Consider the following 16,040-nt stretch of genomic DNA (forward strand, 5'->3'; position numbering starts at 1 on the left):
GTCCTAGAAAACAATGATGGGTCAAACGGCATCTGAGTTTTGACACATGTTCCCAGATTACACTCCAGAAACATGCCAACAGTGTATGAGAGTTCCTATTCCTTCTGACCCTCAGTGGCTCCCAGGAGAAGATTTTCCAGCGTCAGATAGCAGTGAGAGATAACCTCCTTACATGACGCTCTCGCGGTGGGCAGCATTACTATTCAGTGCTTTTACCCGCGCTGACTGGTGTCCAAGTTCGAGCCCTTTTGAATCCAATACTGTATCTATAAAGGTCAACCTGTTGTTGTCATCCTCCACTGGTTCGTCTGGCCTTGTTTGCAGACTCGCCGTTTCCACCTCCGGTGGGGGTGGAAGGTGAAGGAGTGGGGAAGGTAAGACTACAGAGTCAAGAGCTCCAGAAAGAAGCCATAGATCCAGGCTCGTTGTTAGAAAGGCAGGGACCTCAGAAACAAAACGGCTGGTTCCCCAGCATTGTCCTGTTTCTTCCTGATCGTAAAAAGGATAAGAAATAGAAAACTTCAGGGATTTTCTTAAGATCCAAGCATTCTTTATGGGCTGAACCATCAAAAACAATGGTTCTCCAAATGGAAAAGTGATTTCAGCTCTTAGCCTTGGCTCTTACATCATAATTCTGGTGTTCTGGCAGACCCCTGGGCACTCCTGCTGTCCAGCTGGTCAGTACTAGATTGAGACAAAGAGAAGACAGATTTTGAAACAAAGTTAGTGATGAAGGAAAGGGCAAAGGTGCAGGTGTAGAGCTGGAGGGGCAAAGTGCAACATGAGGTAGGCGAGAAGGGGAGCAGAGCAGGAAAGGGCAAAGGGGAGCGAAGGGTGGAGCTGGGGCGCTTGAGCGAAGCCATCTGTGTCTGCAGGTGTGAATCAGAGCAGCAAGACGTAGGACGGATCGGAGCGCGGGCATGTTTGGGAGTGGCCCCAATCTCCATCCCACCTCCTCTCTCAAAAAGCCACCCTCAATCAACACTTAATCTCAGTTTTGTTCCCTAAGCTTCTTTTTCAGGTCAAAGTGTGCCCTTAAGCCCCTCCTATATGGAAATCCTGGCGCTGTTACTGGGAGTATTTCCATCAAAATATGCAACCAATACAGAATTCCTTTTAACTATTCTAGGCCTCTAGGTACCATTTACTGTATTAATTATGTCATTTACTGATTAAGGCAATTAATAAAGAACCACTACTCTTGAGATTTTTGAGATTTTCTAAAGCTCTTGACAAGACGTTTCTCCTTAGTCCTTTGCAGCACAGAGGGCCCAAGAAAGGGTGACAGCTGAATGCTAATGCGGGAGCCTCCGGTCTGAATCTGGGGTCCTCCCTCCCCGCCGCCCACACCTGCCTGTGCGGTGGGAAGTGAAGTGAGCCGTGATCAGGGAGACAGGGAAGAAGAAAGAACAAAGGGCTTCTGATGGGGAAGACATGGACATTTCCAGTGCCTGGAAGAAGTCAGGGCCTCGGAGAGCAAAGGCAGATTCTTGCTCTTTGACTTGTTATTTACAGGCCCCTTTGAGGGTATTTTTAATGGTCATAATTGCGCTTTTGCTAATCCTTGTTTAGATCAGGTCTTTCTTTCTTTCTTTCTTTAATGGTGGTACTGGGGGTTGAACCCAGGACCCAGGATGAGAATTCTTTTTTTTTTTTTTAATTTTGTTGTTGAGGGGAGGGTAATTAGGTTTGCTTTTTTAAAAAAAAATTATTATTCTTTTTAATGGAGGCACTGGGGATTGAACCCAGGACCTCATCGCATGCTAAGCACCACTGAGCTATACCTTCCCCCTCAAATCTTTGTCTAAATCAACCGCTGGTTCTCCTGTTGGAAAGACTTACTGTGACTCTGGTCCAGAGAATGAGAGTTCGGTGCACACTTGCCTCGAAAGTGACAGAGGAAAGCAAACAAGCCCAGTTCTTTCAGAGGGTTTTGCAAACCTTGGATGAGAATGACTTGAGCCTTAAAGCCCTTTGCTCAACACAGGGGTGTAAGAGAAAATACTCTGTGGTCTGGCTGATGTGTCACAAAGGGCCCCCTTGCTTATACTCAATTAGAAAACAAGAGAAGCTTCCTGTGAGTCGGCAGGGGGGTGCTCGTGGGGGCCAAGCCAGCATCTCTGTTCCCCTCTCTCATGCATTCAGGCAGCAAAGCATCTTCCCGGCAGAAGCCTCCATGTTGTTTCCCACTAGAACCGAGCAATGCATTTGGAACTTGGGACAAAAGAGCTTAGTATATATGTCAACATGGTGTACAGCTTTGCAAAGCTGCCCTCATTCCACTGATGGATATTCTCTTCATTAGGGACTGGGGGCACTCAAAGCGAGCTCAGAGGAGGCTCGCAAAGGGAGAAGTTATGACAGGCAGCCTCTTTTGTCTTCAAGGCTAACAACTGGTGTGTCTTTAATACCGTTTGATAGGCTACGGAGGAGGCTTAAAGAGACACTAGGTAAGGACTGAAGTATTTTCATGGGGGACTGCCAGTTTGTTAAGTGTTGGTGGACCTTGGCCAGAAAACAGTGCAAGTGATTTTTCTGTCCTGAGAAATGTTGGGACCAGCTTGAAAATTTGGTTAATCCTGGCTTATGTCCATCCATGCGGTTTAATTGGTTTTCCTTACTCTATTTTTCTTTTCCTGGTATGATCAGTCTAAGAGAGCAAGTCCCTGTCCTTCGGTGAATTCTGTGAAAACATGCTTTACGGGAAGGGAAAGGGGGCGCCTCGCTGGGTACACGGGAGGCTCGTCGCCAATGCCATGGGCTCTCGGCGAGGAGAATTCTCAGACCCCCAGTGCTCTAATACAGTCTCTTGTTTGGCCGACGCTCTGTGGGGCAATGGGCTTGATCGTGCTCTCGGGTTTGGCCTGTCTGTTTGGTCAAACAACTGATTCTATTGACCTCTTCATGGAACCTGGCCAGGCATTTGATTGGATTAACCAACCTGAGTGGCTGTATTTTTCTGGCACAAACAACCAGCGCCTCAGATTATCATTAGACATTTTACTTCTGGTGTTTAGGGCCTGGCAGAGAAAAGGCAATACTGACTCTTCACAACAACAGCTAAAAACTGGCAGATTCCCAGCACCGCCAAGTTCCTCTGCCCCTCGTCAGCCAGCGGGTACCGGGAGGGACACTTCCCAGCAGCACCGTCCACGGCTCTCCTTTGGCTGAACTTCTCTGCAGCATCCTATGCCTTCTTCTCTACAGGGTCCACCAGGGACGTGTATTTCTGCAAGAATCCTTGGGTGTGTTGTGTGTTCTCCTCTGCTTAGTCATTCAGCCATAACCTTTTCATTTAGAATCCTGCCCTGCTGATGGTTCAGCTCCCTAGTTCAATATTTTACATTTATCTCTATTGAATTCCAGTTGCCTTCTGTTACAAGAGACACTTAAATTATCTGAGCCTCTCTCCACAGGTTCAAATTCTAATTCCAAGGCAAGTCTGTTTAGCACTTAGGGATCACTGGCTGGATGAGGGGCTTGGGCAGGTAAATGTGTCAGAATGGGGTATTTTTTAATGATGGTGAAGGTGGCTGACTTGGCTGGGAGCATGGGAGCCACTGAATTTATAAAATCTCAATCAGGCTTTCTCAGTACTGGAGGAAAATGGACTAGAAACATCACTTGGAGGGTGAGAAAATAAAAATAATAATAGAGCCTTGTAGTAAAGGAATAGCTAGCAAGTTGCAAGCACCTACTAGTTATGCACACTGTTCCACACGTCAAAAATATAATGCAGTCTTCTCTTTGTCAAGGAGGTTTACACTATATTATGTTATTAGGTCTCTTGTGGCCCTCCCATGGGTGATGTCAGGAAGTCGTGTGATTTCCTCATATTTCAGGACTGAAAGAGTGGTCCAGGATGGGGAAAGAACTTGTGGTGTGCTGGGACTAGCCCACAGCTAGGCTGATCTGTTCTCATTTTTTGCCAATGGATCACAGCTACTGGAAAACAGAGAAAACAGACCCTTAGGACGAGGGTCTCCAGAGGGAGGGGCTCTAAACTGTGCCAATCTACATTCCCAACCATTATAGGAAAATCTCAGCTTTAACGTGGGAGGAAATGAAAGACAGTTCCAACCTAGATGCACCCACCACACACACACACACACACACACACACACACACACTTTGGAATCCAGATTTTGTCAGCTCTCTAAGATCTGAAAGCAGCAGTTTGATGGCTTCTGTGGTTTCCCCTTCTGGGATCCAGTGAGCACCTCTAGCCCTATAAAATCCTACAAATCATAGGGCCAAGAACTCAAGGAGGCTGGGAAGTCCCTTGCATCTGGGGATCCACAGTTTCCTTCTGATTCTCTGACATCTTTTTCCTCTGTGAGGGGGAAGGGAATGGAAGAAAAGAGGACACCAACTGTAGGAGGTGGGGCTGGCACGGAAGGACATCTATGTAAGGTGATGACTTTGCTGCTTTCTGTTTCCCTGTGGGTCCCCTTCTTCCTCTCTAGAAGTGGCCAAGCAACAGCATTGCTTCGGAGAGAGAGAGAGAAGGAGGTGGAACCCCGAAGTAACGGGGAGCCTGCCCAGAAAGCTCTCTGATTAATGTATACGTTAAAAGGTCATGTACAAAAGATAAGAAGAGAAACATAACCAAGGACAAATACAGAAGAGTGTCACAAGCCTGTAGAAATAGTGCCAGGAAGGCCATAGCTCAGGGTGAGAAGAAGCTTCAGAAAAATGCCAGGGACAACACAAAAGCTCTTAGTAGCTGCGTTCAAAATTAAAAAGACAGACTCAGTGCTTGAGGAACTTGGTGCAAGGTGAAAGATGAGAAGAGAAAGGAGAACCCACTCAAGTATCTGGTTTCTTCACCAAAGAGGCAAGATCTTTCAGCAGAAGAGAATGGAATCAATACTGTTAAAATAATCTTGAAACTCAAGCTGAACACACACAAAGTAAGTGGTCACCTGGAGGCTTTAAAAGTTCCCAAATCTGACATATTTCATGCCAGGATTTTGAAGGAGCTTTTATAAATGTTCATAAAACCATGATTTAGAAATGATTGAGGGAAGAAACCAGAAGGCTAGAGATGAGAGAAATCTGATTTTCATAAAAGAAGGTGAGTTCTATGGTGTCCAACCTGGTGAATTTGATACTGATCGTTACAGGAAATTCTAGGAGTACTCACTATTCAAATTGTCTGTGAGGTCTGAGAAGGGAGGTAGAAATCACTAGCCACTAGCATGGGTTCACTGAGAACAATGCACGTTAAATGGAATCTTATTTCCATTTCTGACCAGATAGCAAGATATGTAAGTCAGCTGAATACTGTTGATATGGCAAGGTCCTGGACAGAGTTTGCCGTGATAGCTTGTGGATTAAATGGGAAATTGAGGACTGCATAATACTTTTAGTTAGCATTGTGGTGAGTTGGCAGCCATGCCCTGGCATTGAATTATATCAACACTGTGAAAGCGCCTTGTAGAATATTGAAGGGTTTCATCTTTGGCTCTATCTTGTCTGTTTTATCAAAGACTTAGATAAAAGTGCAGAAAGCATGCTTATCAAATTTATGGATGAAATAGCAGAACCAGGACTCAAAGTATCTCTACACGCTAGAGGAATGACTAAAACTGCCAAGGAGAAATTCAATAGGGATAGAATGAAAATTCTGTACTTAGGCTTAAAAAAAAATCAGGTGTTCAGGGACAGACTAGGGAGACTTTATTTAAGAGTAGTTCATATTAAAAATACTTAGGGATTAATGTTTAACTAGAATCTCAATAGCAGATTACATTCTATAAAGCTTCTGAAGCATTTCCTGCAGTCTCCGGCCACGGGTAGAGGTATTCTGTCCAAGACAAAGGAGACAAACATCTCACTGTTCTGGAGAAGTGTCCCCAGCAAACCAGAGCTTCTCTAGGCATCCCAAAACCTTGTTATGAGGGTATCTTGGCAATAGCTGGTGGAATTAAAGATACTTCTAGATACACTGCCTAGAAAAGTTCTCGCACCTGTGTACAAAAAGACGTTTTCCTAGCAGAATTGATTGTGAAGACTAAGGACAGAAATAACCCAAATGTCCATCAACAGGAGAACAGCTAAAGAAAGTAGGATATATTCAGAAATCTCACAAACATAATTAGAATGGGAAAAGGAAGTTGACTAAGAATATCTACAACATGAGAACATTTATTTGCATTTTAAAATATGCACAATAATACTATTTATTATTCAGTGACACATATATGTGCAGTAAAACAATAAAAAAAAGACATGGGAGTGAGAACTACCAAATCCAAAATCGGCTACTTTTCAGTGGGAAGAGAGGGCAAGGCAGCACATAATGGAAAAACAAGAGCCTTCCATTCGCTCACAATGTTTCATTTGCAGGCTGGATGTTGGGTACATGGGTCTATGTTATTTTAATGTTTACATCATTTTCTACGGTTAAAATATCCAAAATACATTTTGCGTATTTGTAAAACTTTATTTAGGTGAAATTCACATGACAAAATTAACCACTTTCAAGTCAACAAGTCATCAGTACTTAGAACATTTATAGTGTTGTACTACGGCCACCTTTACCTAATTCTAAAACACTTCCATCACTCCAAATAAAACTCCATACCCAGTAAGCAATTTCTCTCCATTCCCCATTGAAGGGTTTTTTTTTTTTTTGGTGGGGGGGGCAGATAGTAAGAACTTCTTTTTTAAAAAATACACTCTATTTTTTTAGAGAAGCTTCAGGTTCACAGCAGATACAGACATTTCCCATAGACCCCCTGCCCTCACACACGCACAGCTCCTCTCACCAATATCCCTCACCACAGCGGCACACCTGTTACAACTGATGAACAAATATTGACACATCATGATCACCAGAGTTTACATTAGGGTTCATTCATGGGTCTGTACATTCTGTGGGCTTAAACAAATGTATCATGACTTGTATCCACCATTATAGTATCAATTGAGTAAGTTCACTGCCCTAAGATTCCTCTGTGCTCCACCAATTCATCCCTTATTCATAATACATTATAACAAGTGTGCTTAAACAAACAAACAAACAAATAATAAGGAAGAAAAAAACAGATGCATGATAACATTCTTTAACTATTTCACATTTTTTCCTGTGGGAGAGAAATTTAGTTTCTGTCTTACAAAGCTCCCAAGAGATCAATGAGTGGGTATCAGTAGAAGGAAGTGTTTGGTTTAGTGTAAGGAAGGACTTTCTAACAAGATTAGAGCCTTACAACGTAGAGGTTCAGAATATGGACTTTGAGTCAGATAGACTTGCTTAAAGTCTGTCTGATGTTTATTAGTCCTGGGCAAGTTGCTTGGTTTCTCTGAGCTTTCATTTCCTAATATTTATAAAGCAGGTAATTATGGTATTGACAGTAGAAAACAAATAGACATAATTTAAATAAAGAATACAGATGAGAGCATACTAAAAAGCACGGAATAAGGGCTGCATAAATATGAAATAATTATGAAAAATAAAGGAAAAGCTGTCCATAGATAGAATGATTATCTTGTAAGACACTGGTATTCATTCAGGTTGAAGCTGATGAGCTGTCCAAGGTGCTGGAGGGAGGCACTCCTGCATCAAAGGGAGGCTCTAGTAAATGCTCCCTATTGTACTCCTCACACACTGGTGAATATAAAGTCTTTATTTCAAACACTGGAGAGTCTTGTTGGTGGGTGCTTCTAAGAGAAAACTGTATTAGCTGTCTATCTATGTGAGTAGTAGTATTATAAATTTAGTGGCTTAAAACAACAGATTTATTATCTCAGTTTCTGCAGGTCATGCTTAGCTGGGTCCTCTACTGAGGGTCTGATCTGAAAGGTGCAATCAAGATGCTGACCAAGGCTGTGTTTCTTCTCAAGGCTTGATCTGCTTTCCGTCTCACATGATTGATGGCAGAATTCAGTCCCTTCTGGACTATTGGACAGAGGGGGGTTCTCAGTTTCTTGCTAGTGGCCTACTGAAAACCATCCTCAGTTCCTATTAATTGTTGGTAGAGGGGGCATCTGCAGCTCCTTATTACATGAATCTTCCCAACATGGCTGCTTGGTCCAACAAAACCAGCAAGGGAAGGAATCTGCCAACAAGATTTTCCAATCTTATCATCATGGAAGTGACAGCCCATCACTTTTGCCATATTCTGTTAGTTAGAAGCAAGTCACAGATTCTGCTCACCCTCAAGATGAGGGGATTACAAGAAGGTATGACTTTGTGAGGCAAGGATAGCTGAGGGCCATTTTGGAGTCTTTCTGCCACAGGCAGGGAACTGAGTGAGGAAACAAGAATACCAGTGCCTCCCTGTGGAGGCAGACACAGACGTGCAAACACAAGAAGAGGACAACTGAGATTGAGTAGGAACAAGATAGGGAGATTTAGGGAAGCTGATGGGCTAAATAACCAGCAAAGCAGAGCTCAGGGAAGGCGAGTGGTTGTGGGGACCCCATGGATGACCCAGCAGATATTCTGGCTAAGGGAGTCTGCCTGATGTGAGCACAGGCTGTGTCCAGAAGTCTTGGCAGAAAAAGTCTTGTTTTCACAGAGCATAGAAAGACAGTTTTTGTGTTTAGGTACAAGGGAGATTTAGAAAAAGAGAAAAGATGTGTGCAAAGATTCAGTTTGTTCCATACCAGGCAGTATATCAGTACTTTGTCCACTTGCATCCACTTCCTCCTCCTTGGGACCATTTGTGACTGAGGCTGTCTGCCACCCACCAACCTGGGTATGTTCATCTAGGTGCCACAGATCATTGTCTCTCTGATGAGAAGGCAGAAAAGAATCAACGGACAAGGAGCTGGGAATGAAGTCCCAGGATGGTGGCCACAGTGGCCAGGAAGAATATATTCAGGATGGCCCTGCATCTCATCACATGCCAGCAAGGGAAATATGTTTGAAAAGGGACCCAGAAACTCTAGATACAGTCCTGGTTAGCCCTCTTAGATACACATATTTTGACAACTTTTTACCTCACTCTTCTGTTCTGAGTGTCCAGTTGTTGGGCAGAGTGTCTGAGTCTATTGATCTTGCTTTAAATAGGGTCTAGGGAAGCTTCAAATCAATGCATAATTGATGTATGCAAAGCTAGCGGCATGGTGGTTGTGATGGTCTTAGAGTCACACAACCTTAGGGTTAGGAGGAACCTTCTGGCTGAATCCTCCCATTCAAGGCTGACATCAGGGATGACTTGGCTGAATTACTTCAAATTTTTCATGGTGTTATGTCTCTGGTTTCCTGGATAAGCGTAAAGCAAGGAGACTTTTAAATCTCTGGAATATGAGAGTCCTGTTATGAGGTCAGGAAATAGAGCCACTTGGGTTCCAGGCCAAATAGCCTTGACAATATTTTCCCAGACAACAAACCCATAGCGTGTTTCAATGATCTTTCCCTCAGTAGAGCTGATTTTTGCATCCTGTGAATGTCTCCAGCTCCAGCCCAAAACCTGGGGAGATGGCTTTTTCTGCTCTGTAGGTGTCAGTGAGTCAGCACTAATGCACTTATGAGTCAGACCAGCTTGGGTGAACCATGCATTCACCCAACACCCTGGAATAGAAGGGCAGGATATTTAGAGAACATGTAGGGAGTTCCTCCAGCTTGGACCTGGCCTGGGAAGCTTTATCACAGAACTAGAAAACATGCTGTTGAAGGCATAATGGGAGTTACCCACCAGCTCCTCTCCCAAAACCTGCAATAATTTGACTAATTCAAATATCTGAGATTTTCCCCTTAGCAGGTGTATTGGTAGGGAAAGGAGGGGCCAAGAGAAAGGATGCTGGGACCCATGCAGTACCTCCTCTGGGCCAGGCAATGTGTGAGCTCCTCTCCATGCACTGTCTCATTTGACATCTGTGCTGTCCTCTCCTCTGTGGCTCCTTTGAACTTGCAGCACCTAGCATGATGCTTCATCCATACTAGGAATTCAATAATAGTTACTTAATTAAAAAATTAAATCAATATAAGGAGGTGGACAGAGCCCTAGCTTTAGAGTAAGAAGTCCTGTATTCTAGCCCTGGCCATGCTCAGCTACTGCATGACCTTGGGTTAACCTTTCACTCCAAACTTCGGATTCTTTATTTATAAAATGAGAAGTTGAATAGGATGATCTCTAAGGCCCAACCAGTTCTAACTCCCAATGGCTTTATGATTTGATAGGCATGGCAACGGGAGAATCTTGGATTTCACAATGAACGAAACTAACCAATGCAAAGAGAAGCATCCTACTCACCAGCTCAGCCTCCCCAGACATGCAGACACTCGGGGTGGGGGCTGGAGACATATGGAGCCAGGAGCCTGTCCTGAGCAGGGCCAGCAGCCCCCATGGGTCATGCCCAGAGCCTTAGCCATCGAACAATGCACAGCTTCAGCTCTTGGCAAGCACAGTTCAGCTTGAAGAAACACAAAGCTATGGGAGAAATAATTATGAAATTGCCTGAAATAATTACAGGCAAACAAATGAAGCCCTATGGTATCTGTCAATTCCCTGAAACACACACACACACACACACAGCTATAAGAGCTCTTTGCCTGAACTCTAATGATCCCCCAGGCTCAAAATATGCCTTGATTTTAAAAAGTCATAAATGCAGAGAAGATATCTTGTTTTTGGAGATGTAGAACACCTTTCTGCTAGTCTTTTAGGGGTACATATGAGCACGTGTCTGTGAGTGCATACACACACCCCAGGTACAGAGACAGGAGCACCATCTCTAACATGGAAATTACAGCACTGTTAACTCTCAGGGCTCAACCTATAAAACATTAGATTTTGTAGGCAATGCAGACATCTCCCCCCTGCTAAGCAAGAACAAAACTAATGTCCAGTGAGCATATGTAATGGGCTTTCAAAGAGCCTTGAAAATGCCAGGTCCCTGGGTGTTTGACCAGAGAGGAAATGTGCCCATCTCCAGCTATCCAATGAGAGAAGGCAGGTGGCCTCTCCCTGGCCACCTTTCATCAGGTCTCAGTTCATTGAGATCATTCGTTTATTTTGTGGGATGCCCAGTGTTTAAGATAATGCTTTGTTCTGGCCACAGAATGCATTATTTCCATTAGTGTGTCTTGGGTCTTGTTTCTTTCAGACATGGGCTAATATTCTTGCGCGTGTGTGTGTGTGTATGTGTGTGTGTGTATGCACATAAGCAAATATGTGTACATGTGTGTAGAACATGTACTGTGTATAGTGTGCAAGCTTTTGTATGTGTGTATAGACATGTATGTATGTGTGTGTGCACACCCCAAGGTGCTGAAATTATTTAAAATATAGTCAAGTCAGCTAACTGAGTCATTCTTAGACCCACTTCATGTTATTGTATTTTTCTTTCTCTCTGCATCGAAAATGCTACGGAACCGAGGAACTGCTCTTGTCTTAATTACCACAGAAATATTGCTAATTAGAAACAAGGGAAGAAGTGCTAGGGATTTGCCTCAGAATCAAAGGCAGCATTATTTTCCAATGGATATTAAAAGGCTTGCAAAAGAGGCTAAGATGATGTGGTAGATAGAGTTGTGAAGTATGTTTAGGGCCCCAGTGGTAAAACGGCTAGAAGGGGAAATTAAATATCTGGGAGGAAAATGTTCTCAGATGTTGGAATTATGCCTGCAGCCATAACACTGGATGCTGTGATCCTATCTACCTCAAACACAAAAACGGGATCAAGAGATCTCCAAGGAACCTGAGGGCCGAAAAAGCATCGGTGGCTTAAAGGGGCATCTCTCTAACCACCTTATCGCTCAACAGACGTTGATAGTGGGCACATGCAAATGTTTTGAATGTAGCATCTTCCTTCTACCCCTGCCACTTTCCCCATCTCATTTTTTTCACCATTTCTTTAGCCTGAAACTGAGAGTGTGCTTGAGTAATAAATCAAAAGATTAAAAGACCGTGTCCACGTGGCAAGAGCACTGTGTTTGTGGAAGACTGAACTTCTAGACGGGCAGAGCTGAGGGGGTCACATGTGATGGGCTGGGTGCTTTCTGGTTTTGATCAAGTGGTCTCCAGTTCGAGTTCAGATTACAAGGCAAAGACTGGTTACCTTTAACCACAAAAGCAGCACCATGATCATGATGTGTCTGATCACTCTCGGTGTTTCAAGTGTTTCAATTCCTGAAGCCAAGAAATCAGTCTGGAGGCATAAGAAAGGGGCAGAGATGAGATTCAAGCAATTGAATAAGAGCAATTCAGAAATGGGAAGGGAAAAGGTGGGAACTGGCATGGTGGAAAGACAGGAAAAATAAAGAATGGAATGACTCAATGTCTTCAAATTTAGAATCCCCAAATAAGCAACAGACCAGATACAGACAAATGACTTTTTCCAAAATTATGCTGCATTTCCCCTTGCTTTAGATCAATGGCTTTAGTAGGTCCATACAGCAACAGCTGCTTTGGAATCTAGGCTGTTTGACCATGGATAAGTAACCAACCTCTCTGAATCCCTGTCCAGATACTATTTCCTGCTCTGACTACCTCCCAAGGTTGCTGCTGGATCTAACAAGGCGATGTGTGTGCGGTGGCTTTGTAGATTCCACAGCACTGTATGCACAGCAGGCGCAGTTATAGCTGTGTCTCAGCACTGGACGGATGGGCTTTGCCATTAAAACTCGGGTTAGTACAGAGAACCAGAGGTATGTGCTCACATGCAAAGCCTTGGTATTCAAGCCAGGTTAAAGTTATCCGGGCTCGTGTACCAGGGGTTTGGAAATCTTGGGAGCCATCTTAGAATTCTCCCTACCACGGTGAGATCTTTTTAGGAGGCAACAGAAATAATTATGTATGTTTAATCCAACATGTTTCATTGGAAGTCTTTCACGCCCTCACTAGCACATTGTTACTGTATGATGACACTTTAGTTAATGTCAATACCCTAGACATCACAGAAATCCTGATCCTTAACTTTTCACATGTGAGTGGTACTCTCTTGAGTTAAGGCTCAGGAAGAATGAGGCTTTCTCCTTTTATCCAAATGAGTGAGCCTTATATGCCTAAGAACCCAAAGTAGACTCTGAATGGACTCCCGCATTGCCCTCTGAAGCATAAGCTTATTAGGAGCCCAGAGGCCAGTCCGGAGAGCTGTGGTTCCGATCTATCCTCAGTGGTCCAGATACACACTGTCAGGTGAGGTTGCTGTTCTGGCTCGTGCCCAGATGTGCAGCGGTACCCAGCTGCATGAAGATGTACCAAGGAGAGACAGCACCTTGGCAGCGGGACTCGGTGATTTTTCCTGCCTTGGCAGATCCCAAGGAAGTTGTTGTCGTCAGTGATGAATCACTAATTTCTAGAAACCTTGACTGGAACCTGAGGAGGGAGATAAATGTGAGTGGGGGTGTTGCCGTGAACATTCCAGCAGATAAATGACCAGTCATGACTGAAAGATGGTTTTACGTTTCCTGAGTGTAACCAAGTGAGATGTAACCAATATTCTGTAGTTCGTCAGCCTCACGTCTCCTGACCTTCACTGTCAGGCATTCCCTCGTGGAGAGGCTCCCTGTCCATCTCACTTTTTTTTTTCTATTTTTAATTTTAGCTTAGAGTAAAACTGATGGGAGAGCCCCTGGCAGGTAACCAGCAGGAGGGACCCTAAAGGGAGGAGAAGGTCCCACACAATTTGCTCTTAGACTAAAGGGAGAGAAGACAGAAAGCAGGGAGGCAGGAATTGGGAGAAAGATTGACGAAGAGAAAAATAGTCTGATTTCAGTATCTTCCTGATGCGGGTGCATTTCTCATTGTAGCCAACTGGGCATCAGCAAACCAATGAAATGTGTGCAATATCTGGAAGAAATTTACCGAGGTGCCTCCTCTTGCTGCTACTAAGTGGAGTGGCAGCAGGACATAGCTTACCCTCTGCACATTCAGCCTTCATTCCTAGCGAGGATCTCTGAGCTTCCTTTCTGGAAAACCTACATTATCTACTTTCCTGTGAAAGGAAGGGGTGGAGAGATACGATTCTGAGACAATGTCCCAAGGAGGATACGGGATCGCTCCTGCAGAAGGGCTGAGAGTCCCTGTGCTGGAGTCTGCCTTGGTCATCCCTGTTCCACTGGAGGTCAATGCTGAGAGCCTGGCCGTGGTCTCACCTGGGTGGGATTTCAGTGGCTTCGCATCAGGTCTTTCTGCTCCAGGTCTTGGCCCACCAAGATCCATCATTCATGCAGATTTCTAAAACCCAACTCTAATCATGTGAGATTCCCTATTTAACAACCCTTGCTGGACCTCAATTGTCTATGGAGCCAAGCCCAAGATTTCTTAGCAGGGCAGTCGATGCTCTTTACAACATGCTCCAACAGTGTCATTTGTAGCTGCCACGCCCCACCCATAGGTGTGCACTGTAACCCCCCTGAGCCGCACCTCTCCCTGAATTCGTTCTGTCCTGTCACACTTTGGCGCCTTTGCGTACACTCTGTTCCTTCTGCCTACAGCCTTCTCCCTTTCTTTGTCTATATGTTAAAAAGCATGCTACTCGTTCTTCAAGTCCCAGCCCCAGTTTCACTTTCTCTGAGGTTCTTTGCTTACCACTGATTCCTCCTTCGTCTTTTCCACTTCAAGGCCGACAGGGACCAGCAGAGCGGGCTAGTCATTAATTAAGAAGTAGATTGTATAGGTCCAAGGTTGCAGGTAAGGGGTTGGCGGAATTGTGGATTCTCAAAGAGAGGATGGCTGCAGTCCCCCACAAAGTAAATTCAAGGGCATGTGACCTAGATGGGAAGGATCCATCCGGTGGGGAGGGCACTGGGTAGGCGATGCTGGAATCAGAGATGCTCAAATGGGCTGTGCCTGGTGCTCCAGGGCCAGGATTCTGCTAAGCAGATTTGAAGGAGGCAGGCTGGCTTACCTGGGAGACGGGTCCCCTGGCACACATAAGACAGTTAATATTTGCGATGTGTTCTGTTTGGACAGTAGTTGCTCTTAAGTAGAGTCAGGGGATGAGCTAGGAAGACAAAGTAAAGCACAAAGGATGGAAGGAAGGGAGACGGGGACAAATTCTTTGCAGAGCAGAGCCAACTACTCCTTTCGCTCCAGCTCAGCCACACACCTTCTCTGGGAACAAAATAGACCCTGGTTGACTTGGGGTGAGCCGCTGCCTGATTGCCTGCACTACCATCTTGGGAAATTCACTTGCTTCCCTTGTGCACTGTTATGGAGGGAGGGTTCCAGACTTCCCAAGGGTCCAGAAGAATCGTCTCCAGTTCAGAGCATCCGCCACACATTGTGGTGACATGGGGCGACCTGACGACTCACAACACGTCCTGCAGACTCAACAGTGATGAAAGGCCACTCACACTTTGAAATGTCTCCCAAAAGGCACGCCGAGCTGGGTACTTAGATGTGGGGCTATCACTTCAGACTTCTCCAACTTTGAACTCTGAAAGCATCTCTGCCCTCATGGCCTTTCTGCCTTTGGTCCAGGTTGAAGGGCAGTTCCGCTTTCCATTAGCCAGCCATGCCCTGAGCTTCACAAAGAGCCAGTGAAAGGAGGGGGCACCCTTAAGATGAGAGATTGCTGGCAGTTCTGCTTCTCTTTCGGGAGACTCTCTCTCTCTGTGTTCTGCTTTTCCTTAGGCTTTTGCACACATCACACCAAGCCTCAGCCCAGAGTCAGAGAAGGCTCTTGTGTCTATCTTCCTATTATCCTGAGGAGCTCCTTGGAGGAAGGGGTGAGTCTTCCTTCTGGAACTCCCTGCCAGCACAGAGCTTGGCACATGGTGAGTGATGAGTGCACCACGGAAGTGAGCTTGGCTTCCTCCCCTTCTCCCATCCTTTGATTCTTCTGCCCTGCTTTAATGTAATGTTCCTCCTCTTCATCTTTTCTCATCACCCAAACCCAGTTAGGATGACAGAGGCTGAGGGGAGTCTGTAAAAAGACTAGGCTGGTATCTCAGTTGGAAGCCTCAATGCCCATAACTTTCCAATTCCACTCTCCAAGAAATCAGAACTTTCTCCTCCTTGGGAACCCCCTTCATAATTCTCTGCCACAACTCTCATTCATGATGCATATGACCCTCTCTGACGCATCACCTTCTCAGGCAGAGCTTAGAGCTTAATGTCTTCCTGTACCTCTGTGAGAGG

This window comes from Vicugna pacos, chromosome 21 (assembly GCF_048564905.1).
Source record: "Vicugna pacos chromosome 21, VicPac4, whole genome shotgun sequence".
Lineage (NCBI taxonomy): Eukaryota > Metazoa > Chordata > Mammalia > Artiodactyla > Camelidae > Vicugna > Vicugna pacos.